Here is a 19,726-nt window from a genome sequence, read left to right as displayed (position 1 = left end):
TCTCCTTCCTCCGCCCTCCCAGCCAGCGCTCTTCCCTCTCCTTCCTCCGCCCTCCCAGCCAACGGTCTTTCCTCTCCTTCCTCTACTCTCAAAGCCAGTGCTCTACCCTCTCCTTCCTCTGCTCTCCCAGCCAGCGCTCTTCCCTCTCCTTCCTCCGCCCTCCCAGCCAGTGCTCTACCCTCTCCTTCCTCCACTCTCCCAGATAGCGCTCTTTCCTCTCCTTCCTCCCAGCCAGCGCTCTTCCCTCTCCTTCCTCCACCCTCCCAGCCAGCAATCTTCCCTCTCCTTCCTCCGCCCTCCCAGCCAGCACTCTTCCCTCTCCTTCCTCGGCCCTCCCAGCCAGCGCTCTTCCCTCTCCTTTCTCCACTCTCCCAGCCAGCGCTCTTTCCTCTCCTTCTTCCCCTCTCCCAGCCAGTGCTCTTCCCTCTCCTTCCTCCGCTCTCCCAGCCAGCGCTCTTCCCTCTCCTTCCTTCACTCTCCCAGCCAGCACTCTTACCTCTCCTTCCTCCACTCTCCCAGCCAGCGCTCTTCCCTCTCCTTCCTCTGCTCTCCCAGCCAGCGCTCTTCCCTCTCCTTCCTCCACTCTCCCAGCCAGCGCTCTTCCTTCTCCTTCCTCCCAGTCAGCGCTCTTCCCTCTCCTTCCTCCACTCTCCCAGCCTGCGCTCTTCCCTCTCCTTCCTCCGCCCTCCCAGCCAGCACTCTTCCCTCTCCTTCCTCCACTCTTCCAGCCAGCGCTCTTTCCTCTCCTTCCTCCCAGCCAGCGCTCTTCCCTCTCCTTCCTCCGCCCTCCCAGCCAGCACTTTTCCATCTCCTTCCTCCACTCTCCCAGCCAGCAGCAGTGCCTACACTGTCCGGACACACAGGTGAGAGGCGGGCCGCTGGGCTGGGTATTGCTTTGATTGATATATATATCTCCAATCAGTTGCTCCCCAGCCTCTGACCTCACCGCACGTCACCTGTCCCTGCTTCTAACATCAGCTCATGCTGGGACTATAGGAGGCGCCCATTGTATACTGTACTGTTTGTCCAATCTGCATGGGAGGGGGGGGGGAGGTGACCGGGGAAGGGGGGGGGGGGGAATTACAGTACAAGTGGCAGGGAGTGGATCACTGCACCATTATACACACGTATACACACAGTAACACAGGGGTATACAGCAGCTATTACACACTGATCACCACACACACACACAGTAACACAGGGGTATACAGCTGCTATTACACACTGATCACTATACACAATCACTATACACACACACACACAGCCAGCGCTCTTCCCTCTCCTTCCTCTGCCCTCCCAGCCAACGGTCTTCCCTCTCCTTCCTCCACTCTCAAAGCCAGTGCTCTACCCTCTCCTTCCTCCGCCCTCCCAGCCAGCGCTCTTCCCTCTCCTTCCTCCGCCCTCCCAGCCAACGGTCTTTCCTCTCCTTCCTCTACTCTCAAAGCCAGTGCTCTACCCTCTCCTTCCTCTGCTCTCCCAGCCAGCGCTCTTCCCTCTCCTTCCTCCGCCCTCCCAGCCAGTGCTCTACCCTCTCCTTCCTCCACTCTCCCAGACAGCGCTCTTTCCTCTCCTTCCTCCCAGCCAGCGCTCTTCCCTCTCCTTCCTCCACCCTCCCAGCCAGCAATCTTCCCTCTCCTTCCTCCGCCCTCCCAGCCAGCACTCTTCCCTCTCCTTCCTCGGCCCTCCCAGCCAGCGCTCTTCCCTCTCCTTTCTCCACTCTCCCAGCCAGCGCTCTTTCCTCTCCTTCTTCCGCTCTCCCAGCCAGTGCTCTTCCCTCTCCTTCCTCCGCTCTCCCAGCCAGCGCTCTTCCCTCTCCTTCCTCCACTCTCCCAGCCAGCACTCTTACCTCTCCTTCCTCCACTCTCCCAGCCAGCGCTCTTCCCTCTCCTTTCTCCGCTCTCCCAGCCAGCGCTCTTCCCTCTCCTTCCTCCACTCTCCCAGCCAGCGCTCTTCCTTCTCCTTCCTCCCAGTCAGCGCTCTTCCCTCTCCTTCCTCCACTCTCCCAGCCAGCACTCTTCCCTCTCCTTCCTCCACTCTCCCAGCCAGCGCTCTTCCCTCTCCTTCCTCTGCTCTCCCAGCCAGCGCTCTTCCCTCTCCTTCCTCCACTCTCCCAGCCAGCGCTCTTCCCTCTCCTTCCTCCACTCTCCCAGCCAGCGCTCTTCCCTCTCCTTCCGCCGTCCCAGCCAGCGCTCTTCCCTCTCCTTCCTCCACTCTCCCAGCCAGCGCTCTTCCCTCTCCTTCCTCCGCTCTCCCAGCCAGAACTTTTCCATCTCCTTCCTCCACTCTCCCAGCCAGCAGCAGTGCCTACACTATCCGGACACACAGGTGAGAGGCGGGCCGCTGGGCTGGGTATTGCTTTGATTGATATATATATCTCCAATCAGTTCCTCCCCAGCCTCTGACCTCACCGCACGTCACCTGTCCCTGCTTCTAACATCAGCTCATGCTGGGACTATAGGAGGCGCCCATTGTATACTGTACTGTTTGTCCAATCTGCATGGGAGGGGGGGGGGTGACAGGGGAAGGGGGGGAGAATTACAGTACAAGTGGCAGGGAGTGGATCACTGCACCATTATACACACGTATACACACAGTAACACAGGGGTATACAGCAGCTATTACACACTGATCACCACACACACAGTAACACACACACACACAGCCAGCGCTCTTCCCTCTCCTTCCTCCGCCCTCCCAGCCAACGCTCTTCCCTCTCCTTCCTCCACTCTCCCAGCCAGTGGTCTTCCGTCTCCTTCCTCCCAGCCAGCGCTCTTCCCTCTCCTTCCTCTGCTCTCCCAGCCAGCGCTCTTCCCTCTCCTTCCTCGGCCCTCCCAGCCAGTGCTCTACCCTCTCCTTCCTCCACTCTCCCAGACAGCGCTCTTCCCTCTCCTTCCTCTGCTCTCCCAGCCAGCGCTCTTCCCTCTCCTTCCTCCACTCTCCCAGCCAGCGCTCTTCCCTCTCCTTCCTCCACTCTCCCAGCCAGCGCTCTTCCCTCTCCTTCCTCCGCCGTCCCAGCCAGCGCTCTTCCCTCTCCTTCCTCCACTCTCCCAGCCAGCGCTCTTCCCTCTCCTTCCTCCGCTCTCCCAGCCAGCACTTTTCCATCTCCTTCCTCCACTCTCCCAGCCAGCAGCAGTGCCTACACTATCCGGACACACAGGTGAGAGGCGGGCCGCTGGGCTGGGTATTGCTTTGATTGATATATATATCTCCAATCAGTTCCTCCCCAGCCTCTGACCTCACCGCACGTCACCTGTCCCTGCTTCTAACATCAGCTCATGCTGGGACTATAGGAGGCGCCCATTGTATACTGTACTGTTTGTCCAATCTGCATGGGAGGGGGGTGTGACAGGGGAAGGGGGGGAGAATTACAGTACAAGTGGCAGGGAGTGGATCACTGCACCATTATACACACGTATACACACAGTAACACAGGGGTATACAGCAGCTATTACACACTGATCACCACACACACAGTAACACGGGTATACAGCTGCTATTACACACTGATCACTATACACACACACACACACACACACAGCCAGCGCTCTTCCCTCTCCTTCCTCCGCCCTCCCAGCCAACGGTCTTCCCTCTCCTTCCTCCACTCTCCAAGCCAGTGCTCTTCCCTCTCCTTCCTCCCAGCCAGTGCTCTTCCCTCTCATTCCTCCACTCTCCACCCTCCCAGCCAGCGCTCTTTACTCTCCTTCCTCCCAGCCAGCGCTCTTCCCTCTCCTTCCTCCACCCTCCCAGCCAGCAATCTTCCCTCTCCTACCTCCGCCCTCCCAGCCAACGCTCTTCCCTCTCCTTCCTCCACTCTCCCAGCCAGTGGTCTTCCGTCTCCTTCCTCCCAGCCAGCGCTCTTCCCTCTCCTTCCTCTGCTCTCCCAGCCAGCGCTCTTCCCTCTCCTTCCTCCGCCCTCCCAGCCAGTGCTCTACCCTCTCCTTCCTCCACTCACCCAGACAGCGCTCTTCCCTCTCCTTCCTCCACTCTCCCAGCCAGCGCTCTTCCCTCTCCTTCCTCCGCCCTCCCAGCCAATGCTCTTCCTTCTCCTTCCTCCCAGTCAGCGCTCTTCCCTCTACTTCCTCCGCCCTCCCAGCCAGCGCTCTTCCCTCTCCTTCCTCCACTCTCCAAGCCAGTGCTCTTCCCTCTCCTTCCTCCCAGCCAGTGCTCTTGCCTCTCATTCCTCCGCCCTCCCAGTCAATGCTCTTCCTTCTCCTTCCTCCCAGTCAGCGCTCTTCCCTCTACTTCCTCCGCCTTCCCAGCCAGCGCTCTTCCCTCTCCTTCCTCCGCCCTCCCAGCCAACGGTCTTCCCTCTCCTTCCTCCACTCTCCAAGCCAGTGCTCTTCCCTCTCCTTCCTCCCAGCCAGTGCTCTTCCCTCTCATTCTTCCGCCCTCCCAGTCAGCGGTCTTCCCTCTCCTTCCTCCGCCCTCCCAGCCAGCGGTCTTCCCTCTCCTTCCTCCACTCTCCCAGCCTGCGCTCTTCCCTCTCCTTCCTCCGCCCTCCGAGCCAGCACTCTTCCCTCTCCTTCCTCCACTCTCCACCCTCCCAGCCAGCGCTCTTTCCTCTCCTTCCTCCCAGCCAGCGCTCTTCCCTCTCCTTCCTCCACCCTCCCAGCCAGCAATCTTCCCTCTCCTTCCTCCGCCCTCCCAGCCAGCGCTCTTCGCTCTCCTTCCTCAGCCCTCCCAGCCAGCGCTCTTCCCTCTCCTTCCTCCACTCTCCCAGCCAGCGCTCTTCCCTCTCCTTCCTCCACTCTCCCAGCTAGCGCTCTTCCCACTCCTTCCTCCACTCTCCCAGCTAGCGCTCTTCTTTCTCCTTCCTCTGCTCTCCCAGCCAGCGCTCTTCCCTCTCCTTCCTCCACTCTCCCAGCCAGTGCTCTTCCTTCTCCTTCCTCCCAGTCAGCGCTCTTCCCTCTCCTTCCTCCACTCTCCCAGCCAGCACTCTTCCATCTCCTTCCTCCACTCTCCCAGCCAGCGCTCTTCCCTCTCCTTCCTCTGCTCTCCCAGCCAGCGCTCTTCCCTCTTCTTCCTCCACTCTCCCAGCCAGCGCTCTTCCCTCCCCTTCCTCCGCTCTACCAGCCAGCACTTTTCCATCTCCTTCCTCCACTCTCCCAGCCAGCGCTCTTCCCTCTCCTTCCTCCACTCTCCCAGCCAGCGCTCTTCCCTCTCCTTCCTCCGCCCTCCCAGCCAGCGCTCTTCCCTCTCCTTCCTCCACTCTCCCAGCCAGCGCTCTTCCCTCTGCTTCCTCCACTCTCCCAGCCAGCACTCTTCCCTCTCCTTCCTCCACTCTTCCAGCCAGCGCTCTTTCCTCTCCTTCCTCCCAGCCAGCGCTCTTCCCTCTCCTTCCTCCGCCCTCCCAGCCAGCACTTTTCCATCTCCTTCCTCCACTCTCCCAGCCAGCAGCAGTGCCTACACTGTCCGGACACACAGGTGAGAGGCAGGCCGCTGGGCTGGGTATTGCTTTGATTGATATATATATATCTCCAATCAGTTCCTCCCCTGCCTCTGACCTCACCGCACGTCACCTGTCCCTGCTTCTAACATCAGCTCATGCTGGGACTATAGGAGGCGCCCATTGTATACTGTACTGTTTGTCCAATCAGCATGGGAGGGGGGGAGGTGACAGGGGAAGGGGGGGAGAATTACAGTACAAGTGGCAGGGAGTGGATCACTGCACCATTATACACACGTATACACACAGTAACACAGGGGTATACAGCAGCTATTACACACTGATCACCACACACACACAGTAACACAGGGGTATACAGCTGTTATTACACACTGATCACTATACACACACACACACATACACACACACACACACACACACACACACACACAGTAACACAGGGGTATACAGCTGTTATTACACACTGATCACTATACACACACACACACAGCCAGCGCTCTTCCCTCTCCTTCCTCCGCCCTCCCAGCCAACGGTCTTCCCTCTCCTTCATCCACTCTCCAAGCCAGTGCTCTTCCCTCTCCACCCTCCCAGCCAGCGCTCTTTCCTCTCCTTCCTCCCAGCCAGCGCTCTTCCCTCTCCTTCCTCCGCCCTCCCAGCCAGCAATCTTCCCTCTCCTTCCTCCGCCCTCCCAGCCAGCGCTCTTCCCTCTCCTTCTTCTGCTCTCCCAGCCAGCACTCTTCCCTCTCCTTTCTCCACTCTCCCAGCCAGCGCTCTTCCCTCTCCTTCCTCTGCTCTCCCAGCCAGCGCTCTTCCCTCTCCTTCCTCCGCTCTCCCAGCCAACGCTCTTCCCTCTCCTTCCTCCACTCTCCCAGCCAGCACTCTTCCCTCTCCTTCTTCCACTCTCCCTGCCAGCGCTCTTCCCTCTCCTTCCTCTGCTCTCCCTGCCAGCGCTCTTCCCTCTCCTTCCTCTGCTCTCCCAGCCAGCGCTCTTCCCTCTCCTTCCTCCGCTCTCCCAGCCAGCGCTCTTCCCTCTCCTTCCTCCGCTCTCCCAGCCAGCACTTTTCCATCTCCTTCCTCCACTCTCCCAGCCAGCACTCTTCCCTCTCCTTCATCCACTCTCCCAGCCAGCGCTCTTCCCTCTCCTTCCTCTGCTCTCCCAGCCAGCGCTCTTCCCTCTCCTTCCTCCACTCTCACAGCCAGCGCTCTTCCCTCTCCTTCCTCTGCTCTCCCTGCCAGCGCTCTTCCCTCTCCTTCCTCTGCTCTCCCAGCCAGCGCTCTTCCCTCTCCTTCCTCTGCTCTCCCAGCCAGCGCTCTTCCCTCTCCTTCATCCACTCTCCCATCCAGCGCTCTTCCCTCTCCTTCCTCCACTCTCCCAGCCAGCACTCTTCCCTCTCCTTCATCCACTCTCCCAGCCAGCGCTCTTCCCTCTCCTTCCTCTGCTCTCCCCAGCCATCGCTCTTCCCTCTCCTTCCTCCACTCTCCCAGCCAGCCCTCTTCTCTCTCCTTCCTCCACTCTCCCAGCCAGCGCTCTTCCCTCTCCTTCCTCCGCCGTCCCAGCCAGCGCTCTTCCCTCTCCTTCCTCCACTCTCCCAGCCAGCGCTCTTCCCTCTCCTTCCTCCGCTCTCCCAGCCAGCACTTTTCCATCTCCTTCCTCCACTCTCCCAGCCAGCAGCAGTGCCAACACTATCCGGACACACAGGTGAGAGGCGGGCCGCTGGGCTGGGTATTGCTTTGATTGATATATATATCTCCAATCAGTTCCTCCCCAGCCTCTGACCTCACCGCACGTCACCTGTCCCTGCTTCTAACATCAGCTCATGCTGGGACTATAGGAGGCGCCCATTGTATACTGTACTGTTTGTCCAATCAGCATGGGAGGGGGGGAGGTGACAGGGGAAGGGGGGGAGAATTACAGTACAAGTCGCAGGGAGTGGATCACTGCACCATTATACACACGTATACACACAGTAACACAGGGGTATACAGCAGCTATTACACACTGATCACCACACACACACAGTAACACAGGGGTATACAGCTGCTATTACACACTTATCACTATACACACACACACATACATACACACACACACACACACACACAGTAACACAGGGGTATACAACAGCTATTACACACTGATCACTATACACACACACACACACACACACAGTAACACAGGGGTATACAGCAGCTATTACACACTGATCACTATACACACACACACACACACACACACACACACACAGTAACACAGGGGTATACAGCAGCTATTACACACTGATCACCACACACACACACAGTAACACAGGGGTATACAGCAGCTATTACACACTGATCACTACACACACACACACACACACACACACTAACACAGGTGTATACAGCAGCTATTACACACTGATCACTATACACACACACACACACACACACACACACAGTAACACAGGGGTATACAGCTGCTATTACACACTGATCACTATACACACACACACACACACACACTAACACAGGAGTATACAGTAGCTATTACACACTGATCACTATACACACACACACACACACACACACACACACACACACACACACACACAGTAAAACAGTGGTATACAGCAGCTATTACACACTGATCACTATACACACACACACACACACACACACACACACACACACACAGTAACACAGGGGTATACAGCAGCTATTACACACTAATCACTATACACACACACACACTGTAACACAGGGGTATACAGCAGCTATTACACACTGATCACTATACACACACACACACTCACACACAGTAACATACAGCAGCTATTACACACTGATCACTACACACACACACACACACACACACACACACACAGGGGTATACAGCTGCTATTACACACTGATCACTATACACACACACACACACACACACACACACACACACAGTAACACTGGGGTATACAGCAGCTATTACACGCTGATCACTATACACACACACACACACACACACACTAACACAGGGGTATACAGCAGCTATTACACACTGATCACTACACACACACACAGTAACAAAGGGGTATACAGCAGCTATTACACACTGACCACTACACACACACACACACACTCGCACACACACACGGGTATACAGATGCTATTACACACTGATCACTATACACACACACACACACACAGACACACAGTAACACAGGGGTATACAGCAGCTATTACACACCGATCACTACACACACACACACACACACACACACACACAGTAACATACAGCAGCTATTACACACTGATCACCACACACACACACACACACACACAGTAACACAGGGGTATACAGCAGCTATTACACGCTGATCACTATATACACACACACACACACACACACACACAGTAACACAGGGGTATACAGCAGCTATTACACACCGATCACTACACACACACACACACACACACACACACACACACAGTAACATACAGCAGCTATTACACACTTATCACTACACACACACACACACACACACACACACACACACACACAGGTATACAGCTGCTATTACACACTGATCACTATACACACACACACAGTAACACAGGGGTATACAGCAGCTATTACACACTGATCACCACACACACACACACACACACACACACACACACACACACACACAGTAACACAGGGGAAACAGCTGCTATTACACACTGATCACTACACACACACACACACACACACACACACACAGGTATACAGAGCTATTACACACTGATCACTATACACACACACACACACACACACACACACACACACACACACACAGAGTAACACAGGGGTATACAGCAGCTATTACACACTGATCATTACACACACACACACACACACACACACACAGTAACACAGGGGTATACAGCAGCTATTACACACTGATCACTACACACACACACACACACACACACACACACACACACACACACACAGTAACACAGGGGTATACAGCAGCTATTACACACTGATCACTATACACACACACACAGTAAAAATAAGATTTTACTTACCGGTAAATCTATTTCTCGTAGTCCGTAGTGGATGCTGGGGACTCCGTAAGGACTATGGGGAATAGCAGGCTCCGCAGGAGACTGGGCACTCTAAAGAAAGATTTAGTACTATCTGGTGTGCACTGGCTCCTCCCTCTATGCCCATCCTCCAGACCTCAGTTAGGGAAACTGTGCCCGGAAGAGCTGACATTATAAGGAAAGGATTTTGGAATCCAGGGTAAGACTCCTACCAGCCACACCAATCACACCGTACAACTCGTGATAACCATACCCAGTTAACAGTATGAACAAACAATATAGCATCAACCAAAGGATACCAATATAACATAACCCATTATTAAGCAATAACTATGTACACGTATTGCAGACAATCCGCACTTGGGATGGGCGCCCAGCATCCACTACGGACTACGAGAAATAGATTTACCGGTGAGTAAAATCTTATATTCTCTGACATCCTAGTGGATGCTGGGGACTCCGTAAGGACCATGGGGATTATACCAAAGCTCCCAAACGGGCGGGAGAGTGCGGATGACTCTGCAGCACCGAATGAGTAAACACAAGGTCCTCCTCAGCCAGGGTATTAAACTTGTAGAATTTTGCAAATGTGTTTGAACCCGACCAAGTAGCAGCTCTGCAAAGCTGTAATGCCGAGACCCCTCGGGCAGCCGCCCAAGAAGAGCCCACCTTCCTAGTGGAATTGGCTTTCACTGATTTTGGATGCGGCAATCCTACCGCAGAATGCGCCTGCTGAATCGTGTTACAGATCCAGCGAGCAATAGTTTGTTTGAAGCAGGAGCACCCAACTTGTTGGGGGCATATAGGATAAACAGCGAGTCCGTCTTCCTGACTCCAGCCGTTCTGGTTACATAAATCTTCAAAGCCCGGACTATGTCAAGCAACTTGGAATCCTCCAAGTCACAAGTAGCCGCAGGCACCACAATAGGTTGGTTCAAGTGAAAAGATGACACCACCTTTGGCAGAAATTGGGGACGAGTCCGCAATTCTGCCCTGTCCATATGAAAAACCAGATAGGGGCTTTTACATGACAAAGCCGCCAATTCTGACACACGCCTAGCCGAAGCTAATGCCAATAGCATGACCACCTTCCACGTGAGATACTTTAGCTCCACGGTCTTAAGTGGTTCAAACCAGTGGGATTTTAGGAAGCCCAACACCACGTTGAGATCCCAAGGTGCCACTGGTGGCACAAAAGGGGGCTGAATATGCAGCACTCCCTTAACAAACGTCTGAACTTCAGGAAGAGACACCAGTTCCTTTTGAAAGAAAATGCATAGGGCCGAAATCTGGACCTTTATGGATCCAAATTCAAGCCCATAGTCACTCCAGACTGTAGAAAGTGCAGAAATCTGCCCAGTTGGAATTCCTCTGTAGGGGTCTTCCTGGCCTCACACCAAGCAACATATTTTCGCCATATACGGTGATAATGTTTTGCTGTCACGTCCTTCCTAGCCTTTATCAGCGTAGGAATAACTTCCTCCGGAATGCCTTTTTCCGCTAGGATCCAGCGTTCAACCGCCATGCCGTCAAACGCAGCCGCGGTAAGTCTTGGAACAGGCAGGGCCCCTGTTGCAACAGGTCCTGTCTGAGAGCCAGAGGCCATGGGTCCTCTGTGAGCATTTCTTGCAATTCCGGGTATCAAGGCCTTCTTGGCCAATCCAGGACAATGGGGTATATTTACTAAGCTCCCGATTTTGACCGAGATGCCGTTTTTTCATCAAAGTGTCATCTCGGTCAATCTCGGTCATTTACTAAACACTAATCACGGCAGTGATGAGGGCATTCGTAATTTTTTGCTAGTTCAGGTAAAAAATTACGAATGAATACACCATCGGTCAAATTACGCCTGTTTAGATACGAATCTCGGTCATTTACTAAGCAAAAAAACACAAAACACTGCCGTGAAAAATTACAATTCGCAAAAAAGTCCTAAAAAAAAACAGACCTGCTTTTTTTATCCGTGTTTTGAGATGCATGCAGGGATCCATGAGATCCGTGCATGTATATCAATGGGAAGGGGTGGGAAAGTGGTTTTTGTTGTTAAAAAAAATTGCGTGGGGTCCCCCCTCCTAAGCATAACCAGCCTCGGGCTCTTTGAGCCGATCCTGGTTGCAGAAATATGGGGAAAAAAATGACAGGGGTTCCCCCATATTTAAGCAACCAGCATCGGGCTCTGCGCCTGGTCCTGGTCCCAAAAATACGGGGGACAAAAAGAGTAGGGGTCCCCCGTATTTTTAAAACCAGCACCGGGCTCCACTAGCTGGACAGATAATGCCACAGCCGGGGGTCACTTTTATACTGCGCCCTGCGGCCGTGGCATCAAAAATCCAACTAGTCACCCCTGGCCGGGGTACCCTGGGGGAGTGAGGACCCCCTCAATCAAGGGGTCCCCCCCCCCCCAGCCACCCAAGGGCCAGGGGTGAAGCCCGAGGCTGTCCCCCCCCCATCCAATGGGCTGCGGATGGGAGGGCTGATAGCCTTTGTTGTAAAATAAAAGATATTGGCCCTCATTCCGAGTTGATCGGTCGCAAGGCGAATTTAGCAGAGTTACACACGCTAAGCCGCCGCCTACTGGGAGTGAATCTTAGCTTCTTAAAATTGCGACCGATGTATGCGCAATATTGCGATTACTAACTACTTAGCAGTTTCAGAGTAGCTTCAGACTTACTCTGCCTGTGCGATCAGTTCAGTGCTTGTCGTTCCTGGTTGACGTCACAAACACACCCAGCGTTCGCCCAGGCACTCCCACCGTTTCTCCGGCCACTCCTGCGTTTTTTCCGGAAACGGTAGCGTTTTCAGCCACACGCCCCTGAAACGCCGTGTTTCCGCCCAGTAACACCCATTTCCTGTCAATCACATTACGATCGCCGGAGCGAAGAAAAAGCCGTGAGTAAAAATACTTTCTTCATAGTAAAGTTACTTGGCGCAGTCGCAGTGCGAACTTTGCGCATGCGTACTAAGCGGATTTTCACTGCGATGCGATGAAAAATACCGAGCGAACAACTCGGAATGAGGGCCATTGTTTTTAGTAGCAGTACTACAAGTCCCAGCAAGCCTCCCCCGCATGCTGGTACTTGGAGAACCACAAGTACCAGCATGCGGCGGAAAAACTGGCCCGCTGGTACCTGTAGTACTATTACTAAAAAAATACCCAAAAAAACACAAGACACACACACCGTGAAAGTATAATTTTATTACATACACACATACATACATACTTACCTTAACTTCCCACGCAGGTCGGTCCTCTTGTCCAGTAGAATCCAAGGGGTACCTGTTGAAAAAATTATACTCACGAGATCCAGTGGTCCAGGCTCCTCGGCAAATCCAGGGTTAATCCACGTACTTGAATAAAATAAAAAAACGCTGTCACGACCACGAACTGAAAGGTGACCCATGTTTGCACATGGGTCACCTTTCCCCGAATGCCAGAAACCCACTTTGCCTTCTGGCTAAGTGGGTTTCTTCAGCCAATCAGGGAGTGCCACGTTGTAGCACTCTCCTGATCAGCTGTGTGCTCCTGTCTTCACTGACAGGCAGCACACGGCAGTGTTACAATGTAGCGCCTATGCGCTACATTGTAACCAATGATGGGAACTTTCTGCCCTGCGGTTGACCTAAAGTGATGTCACCGCTGAGCAGAAAGTTCCCAGCATTGGTTACAATGTAGCGCATAGGCGCTACATTGTAACACTGCCGTGTGCTGCCTGTCAGTGAAGACAGGAGCACACAGCTGATCAGGAGAGTGCTACAACGTGGCACTCCCTGATTGGCTGAAGAAACCCACTTAGCCAGAAGGCAAAGTGGGTTTCTGGCATTCGGGGAAAGGTGACCCATGTGCAAACATGGGTCACCTTTCAGTTCGTGGTCGTGACAGCGTTTTTTTATTTTATTCAAGTACGTGGATTAACCCTGGATTTGCCGAGGAGCCTGGACCACTGGATCTCGTGAGTATAATTTTTTCAACAGGTACCCCTTGGATTCTACTGGACAAGAGGACCGACCTGCGTGGGAAGTTAAGGTAAGTATGTATGTATGTGTGTATGTATTTAATAAAATTATACTTTCACGGTGTGTGTGTCTTGTGTTTTTTTGGGTATTTTTTTAGTAATAGTACTACAGGTACCAGCGGGCCAGTTTTTCCGCCGCATGCTGGTACTTGTGGTTCTCCAAGTACCAGCATGCGGGGGAGGCTTGCTGGGACTTGTAGTACTGCTACTAAAAACAATATCTTTTATTTTACAACAAAGGCTATCAGCCCTCCCATCCGCAGCCCATTGGATGGGGGGGGGACAGCCTCGGGCTTCACCCCTGGCCCTTGGGTGGCTGGGGGGGGGGGGACCCCTTGATTGAGGGGGTCCTCACTCCCCCAGGGTACCCCGGCCAGGGGTGACTAGTTGGATTTTTGATGCCACGGCCGCAGGGCGCAGTATAAAAGTGACCCCCGGCTGTGGCATTATCTGTCCAGCTAGTGGAGCCCGGTGCTGGTTTTAAAAATACGGGGGACCCCTACTCTTTTTGTCCCCCGTATTTTTGGGACCAGGACCAGGCGCAGAGCCCGATGCTGGTTGCTTAAATATGGGGGAACCCCTGTCATTTTTTTCCCCATATTTCTGCAACCAGGATCGGCTCAAAGAGCCCGAGGCTGGTTATGCTTAGGAGGGGGGACCCCACGCATTTTTTTTTTTTAAAATTACATTGTTTACTTTAAAAAAAAAAAAAAAAACCAGCACGGATCACACAAATCCGGCCGAGATTGATTGTAAAAAAAAAAACGGCAGTGTTTTGCTAATCACTGCCGTTAAATTAGGTAAAAAAACACGAATGACATCGACATCGGAAGCAAAGAAAAACACGAATACGACAGCTTAGTAAATTAGTCGTAATCCATTCAAAAAGTTGCAGTTTTACACTGTCGATGTCATTCGTGATTGAACTTTGACCTTTTTTCGGAAATTACGAATCTTAGTAAATAAACCCCAATGAGTATTGTTCTCACACCTTTTCTTCTTACGATTCTCAGTACCTTGGGTATGAGAGGAAGAGGAGGGAACACATAGACCGACTGGAACACCCACGGTGTTACCAGGGCGTCCACAGTTATCGCCTGAGGGTCTCTTGACCTGGCGCAATACCGTTGCAGCTTTTTGTTGAGACGGGACGCCATCATGTCCACCTGTGGCAGTTCCTATCGATTTGTAATCTGAATGAAGACTTCTTGATGAAGTCCCCACTCTCCCGGGTGGAGGTCGTGTCTGCTGAGGAAGTCTGCTTCCCAGTTGTCCACTCCCGGTATGAACACTGCTGACAGTGCTTGTACGTGATTCTCTGCCCACCGAAGAATCCTGGTGGCTTCCGCCATCGCGACTCTGCTTCTTGTGCCGCCCTGGCGGTTTACATGAGCCACCGCGGTGATGTTGTCTGACTGAATCAGCACCGGTTGGTTGCGAAGCAGGGGCTCCGCTTGACTCAGGGCGTTGAATATGGCCCTTAGTTCCAGGATATTTATGTGCAGACAAGTTTCCTGACTTGACCACAACCCTTGGAAGTTTCTTCCCTGAGTGACTGCCCCCCATCCTCGGAGGCTCGCATCCGTGGTCACCAGGACCCAGTCCTGTATGCCGAAATCTGCGGCCCTCGAGAAGGTGAGCACTCTGTAGCCACCACAGAAGAGACACCCTGGCCCTGGGGGACAGGGTGATCAGCCGATGCAACTGAAGATGCGATCCGGACCATTTGTCCAACAGATCCCATTGAAAGATCCTCGCATGGAACCTGCCGAAGGGAATGGCTTCGTACGATGCCACCATCTTTCCCAGGACTCGTGTGCAGTGATGCACCGACACCTGTTTCGGTTTTAAGAGGTCTTTGACTAGAGTCACAAGCTCTTGAGCCTTCTCCGTCGGGAGAAAGACCTTCTTCTGGTCTGTGTCCAGAATCATGCCCAGGAAGGGCAGACGCGTCGTAGGAATCAGCTGCGACTTTGGGATATTCAGAATCCAGCCATGCTGTTGCAACACTTCCTGAGAGTGTGCTACGCTGATCTGCAACTGCTCTCTGGATCTCGCCTTTATGAGGAGATCGTCCAAGTATGGGATAATTGTGACTCCTTGCTTTCTCAGGATCACCATCATTTCTGCCATTACCTTGGTAAATATTCTCTGTGCCGTGGACAGCCCAAACGGCAACGTCTGGAATTGGTAATGACAGTCCTGTACCACAAATCTGAGGTACTCCTGATGAGGCGGATAAATGGAGACATGCAAGTACGCATCCTTGATGTCCAGAGACAACATAAAATCCCCCTCTTCCAGGCTTGCAATGACCGCTCTGAGCGATTTCATTTTGAACTTGAATCTTTTCAGATAAATGTTCAGGGACTTTAAATTTAATATAGGTCGGACCAAACCATCCGGTTTCGGTACCACAAACATTGTGGAATAGTATCCCTTCCCCTGTTGAGGAAGGGGAACCTTTACCACCACCTGCTGGAGAAATAGCTTGTGAAATGCCGCTACCACTACTTCCCGTTCCATGGGGGAAGCTATCAGGGCCAATTTTAAGTAACATTGAGGGGGCATCACCTCGAATTCCAGCTTGTATCCCTGAGACACAGGGGTATATGCAATTGCGGTCGAATTCCCGAAATTGTCGATTTCGGGTCATTTTCGCCCCCCCCAAAAAAATTTGTCAATGCAATTCAGTACTTTCCGACAAAAAAACTGACTTTCAAAATTCGACTTTTTGCACATTCGACTTTTCTGCAATGATACAAGTGCTGCAATTCGACAAAAGCATATTCAATTCAAGTTTGAAAATTCGACAGCAGTGCTTTTAGACAGTAAATTCGTCATTTTCAATCCGCCACACTTTGGAGGGTGAAAACAATAAAAAAAAAATTAAACATGTTTTTTTTTGTGTTTTTTTGGGGGGGGGGGGGGGGAATAGCATATCTGTTTATATTAAAAGGGATTAGGTACTTTTTTTTTTTTTTTTTTTTTTGGAGGCACAAGTATTATTTATATATTTTTAAAAATATTATTTTTTTAATTTATTTTTTTATTGCTGGAACGGTAAAATAAAAATACAAAAATGGCGTGGGGTCCCCCCTCCAAAGCATAACCAGCCTCGGGCTCTTCGAGCTGGTCCTGGTTCTAAAAATGCGGGGGAAAATTGGGCAGGGATCCCCCATATTTTTAAAACCAGCACCGGGCTCTGCGCCTGGTGCTGGTGAAAAAAATACGGGGGACAAAAAGAGTAGGGGTCCCCCGTATTTTTCACACCAGCATCGGGCTCCACTAGCTGGACAGATAATGCCACAGCCGGGGGTCACTTTTATACAGTGCCCTGCGGCCGTGGCATTAAATATCCAACTAGTCACCCCTGGCCGGGGTACCCTGGGGGAGTGGGGACCCCTTCAATCAAGGGGTCCCCCCCCCAGCCACCCAAGGGCCAGGGGTGAAGCCCGAGGCTGTCCCCCCCATCCATTGGCTGCGGATGGGAGGCTGATAGCCTTGAGTAAAATGACAGAATATTGTTTTTTTTGCAGAAGAACTACAAGTCCCAGCAAGCCTCCCCCGCACGCTGGTACTTGGAGAACCACAAGTACCAGCATGCGGGAGAAAAACGGGCCCGCTGGTACCTGTAGTTCTACTGGAAAAAAAATACCCAAATAAAAACAGTACACAGACACCGTGACAGTAAAACTTTATTACACACTGCCGACACACACATACTTACCTATGTTCACACGCCGACATCGGTCCTCTTCTCCATGTAGAATCCATGGATACCTGAAAAGAAAAGATCAATATACTCGCCTCATCCAGGGTCCAGAGCTTAATCCACGGACTTGGCAAAAAAAGAAAACGGACACACGGACCACCGGACTGAAAGGGGTCCCATGCTGAGACCCCTTTCCCCGAATGCCGGGACATCACGTGACTCCTGTCACTGAAGTCCCTTCAGCCAATCAGGAAGCGCTACTTCCGTGGCGCTCACCTGATTGGCTGTGCGCTGTCTGTGCTGTGACAGCGCATCGCAAAGCCGCTCCATTAGTTTCAATGGTGGGAACTTTGCCGTCAGCGGTGGGGTTACCCGCGGTCAGCCGCTGACTGGCGGGTGACCTCACCGCTAGCCGCTAAGTTCCCACCATTGAATATAATTGAGCGGCTTTGCGATTCATGCGCCTAAATTTATGTCTCCCCCCCTCTTTTTTTACCCTTCTACCGTGAGTCTGCAGGGGAGAGCCTGGGGAGCTTCCTCTCAGTGGAGCTGTGGAAGGAAAATGGCGGTGGTGAGTGCTGAGGAAGAAGGCCCCGCCCCCTCAGCGGCGGGCTTCTGTCCCGCGATTTCTTGTAAAATAAATGGCGGGGGCTCATACATATAACAGTGTGCCACTGTTTATATGCAGCATTCGCCAGGAGGTCTCTAATTGCTGCCCCCCCCCCCCCCCCTGCGCCCTGCACCCTACAGTGACCGGAGTGTGTGGGTTAGTGTGGGCGCAATGGTGCACAGCTGCAGTGCTGTGCGCTACCTCATGTGAAGACAGGAGTCTTCTGCCACCGATTTGGATGTCTTCTCCGCTTCTGCCTGCTTCTGGCTCTGCGAGGGGGACGGCGGCGCGGCTCCGAGAACGGACGACAAGGTCAGGTCCTGTGTTCGATCCCTCTGGAGCTAATGGTGTCCAGTAGCCTAAGAAGCGCAACCTAGCCCACATAACTTTCATAAACCTTCCTATCAAATGACATCCACTCTGTACAGTCCACACACATCCTCACGTCTTCTCATTCTATGCAATAGATAGCACCTTTCCTTGTGTACATATGCCTATTTCCCTATAGATTGTAAGCTTGCGAGCAGGGCCTTCCTACCTCTATGACTGTTATCACCCAGTTTGTTATTGTTATTTCAAATTGTAAAGCGCAACGGAATTTGCTGCGCTATATAAGAAACTGTTAATAAATAAATAATAGCCGCAGTTAGTAGGTTTGCTTCTCTCCTCTCAGTCCCACTTTCTTATTAGCAAGCTCAGGAGAGCTCACTAAAAGCAACCAGCTCTGGCCGGGCACAGATTCTAACTGAAATCTGGAGGAGGGGCATAGAGGGAGGAGCCAGTGCACACCAGATAGTATTAAATCTTTCTTTAGAGTGCCCAGTCTCCTGCTGAGCCAGTCTATTCCTTACAGAGTCCCCAGCATCCACTAGGACGTCAGAGAAACAGGGGTATACAGCAGCTGTTACACACTGATCAATACACACACACACAAACACACACGGGTATACAGCAGCTATTACACACTGATCAATACACACACACAGTAACACAGGGGTATACAGCAGCTATTACACACTGATCAATACACACACACACACACACACAGGTATACAGCAGCTATTACACACTGATCAATACACACACACAGTAACACAGGGGTATACAGCAGCTATTACACACTGATCACTACACACACACACAGTAACACAGGGGTATACAGCAGCTATTACATTACACACTGATCACTACACACACACACAAGCACAGGGGAATACAGCAGCTATTACACACTGATCACCACACACACACACACACACACACACACACAGTAACACAGGGGTATACAGCAGCTATTACACACTGATCACTACACACACACACACAGTAACACAGGGGAAACAGCAGCTATTACACACTGATCACTACACACACACACACACGGGTATACAGCAGCTATTACACACACACACACACACACACACACACACACACACACACACACACACAGTAACACAGGGGTATACAGCTGCTAACACACACACACACACACACACACAGTAACACAGGGGTATACTGCAGCTATTACACACTGATCACTACACACACACACACACAAAGAGTAACACAGGGGTATGCAGCAGCTATTACACACTGATCACTACACACACACACACACACACACACAGTAACACAGGGGTATACAGCAGCTATTACAAACTGATCACTATACACACACACACACACACACACACACAGTAACACAGGGGTATACAGCTGCTATTACACACTGATCACTATACACACACACACACAGTAACACAGGGGTATACAGCTGCTATTACACACTGATCACTATACACACACACACAGTAACACAGGGGTATACAGCTGCTAACACACACACACACACACAGTAACACAGGGGTATACTGCAGCTATTACACACTGATCACTACACACACACACACACACAC

Source organism: Pseudophryne corroboree, chromosome 6 (assembly GCF_028390025.1).
Source record: "Pseudophryne corroboree isolate aPseCor3 chromosome 6, aPseCor3.hap2, whole genome shotgun sequence".
NCBI lineage: Eukaryota > Metazoa > Chordata > Amphibia > Anura > Myobatrachidae > Pseudophryne > Pseudophryne corroboree.
This window is presented reverse-complemented; position numbering follows the sequence as displayed.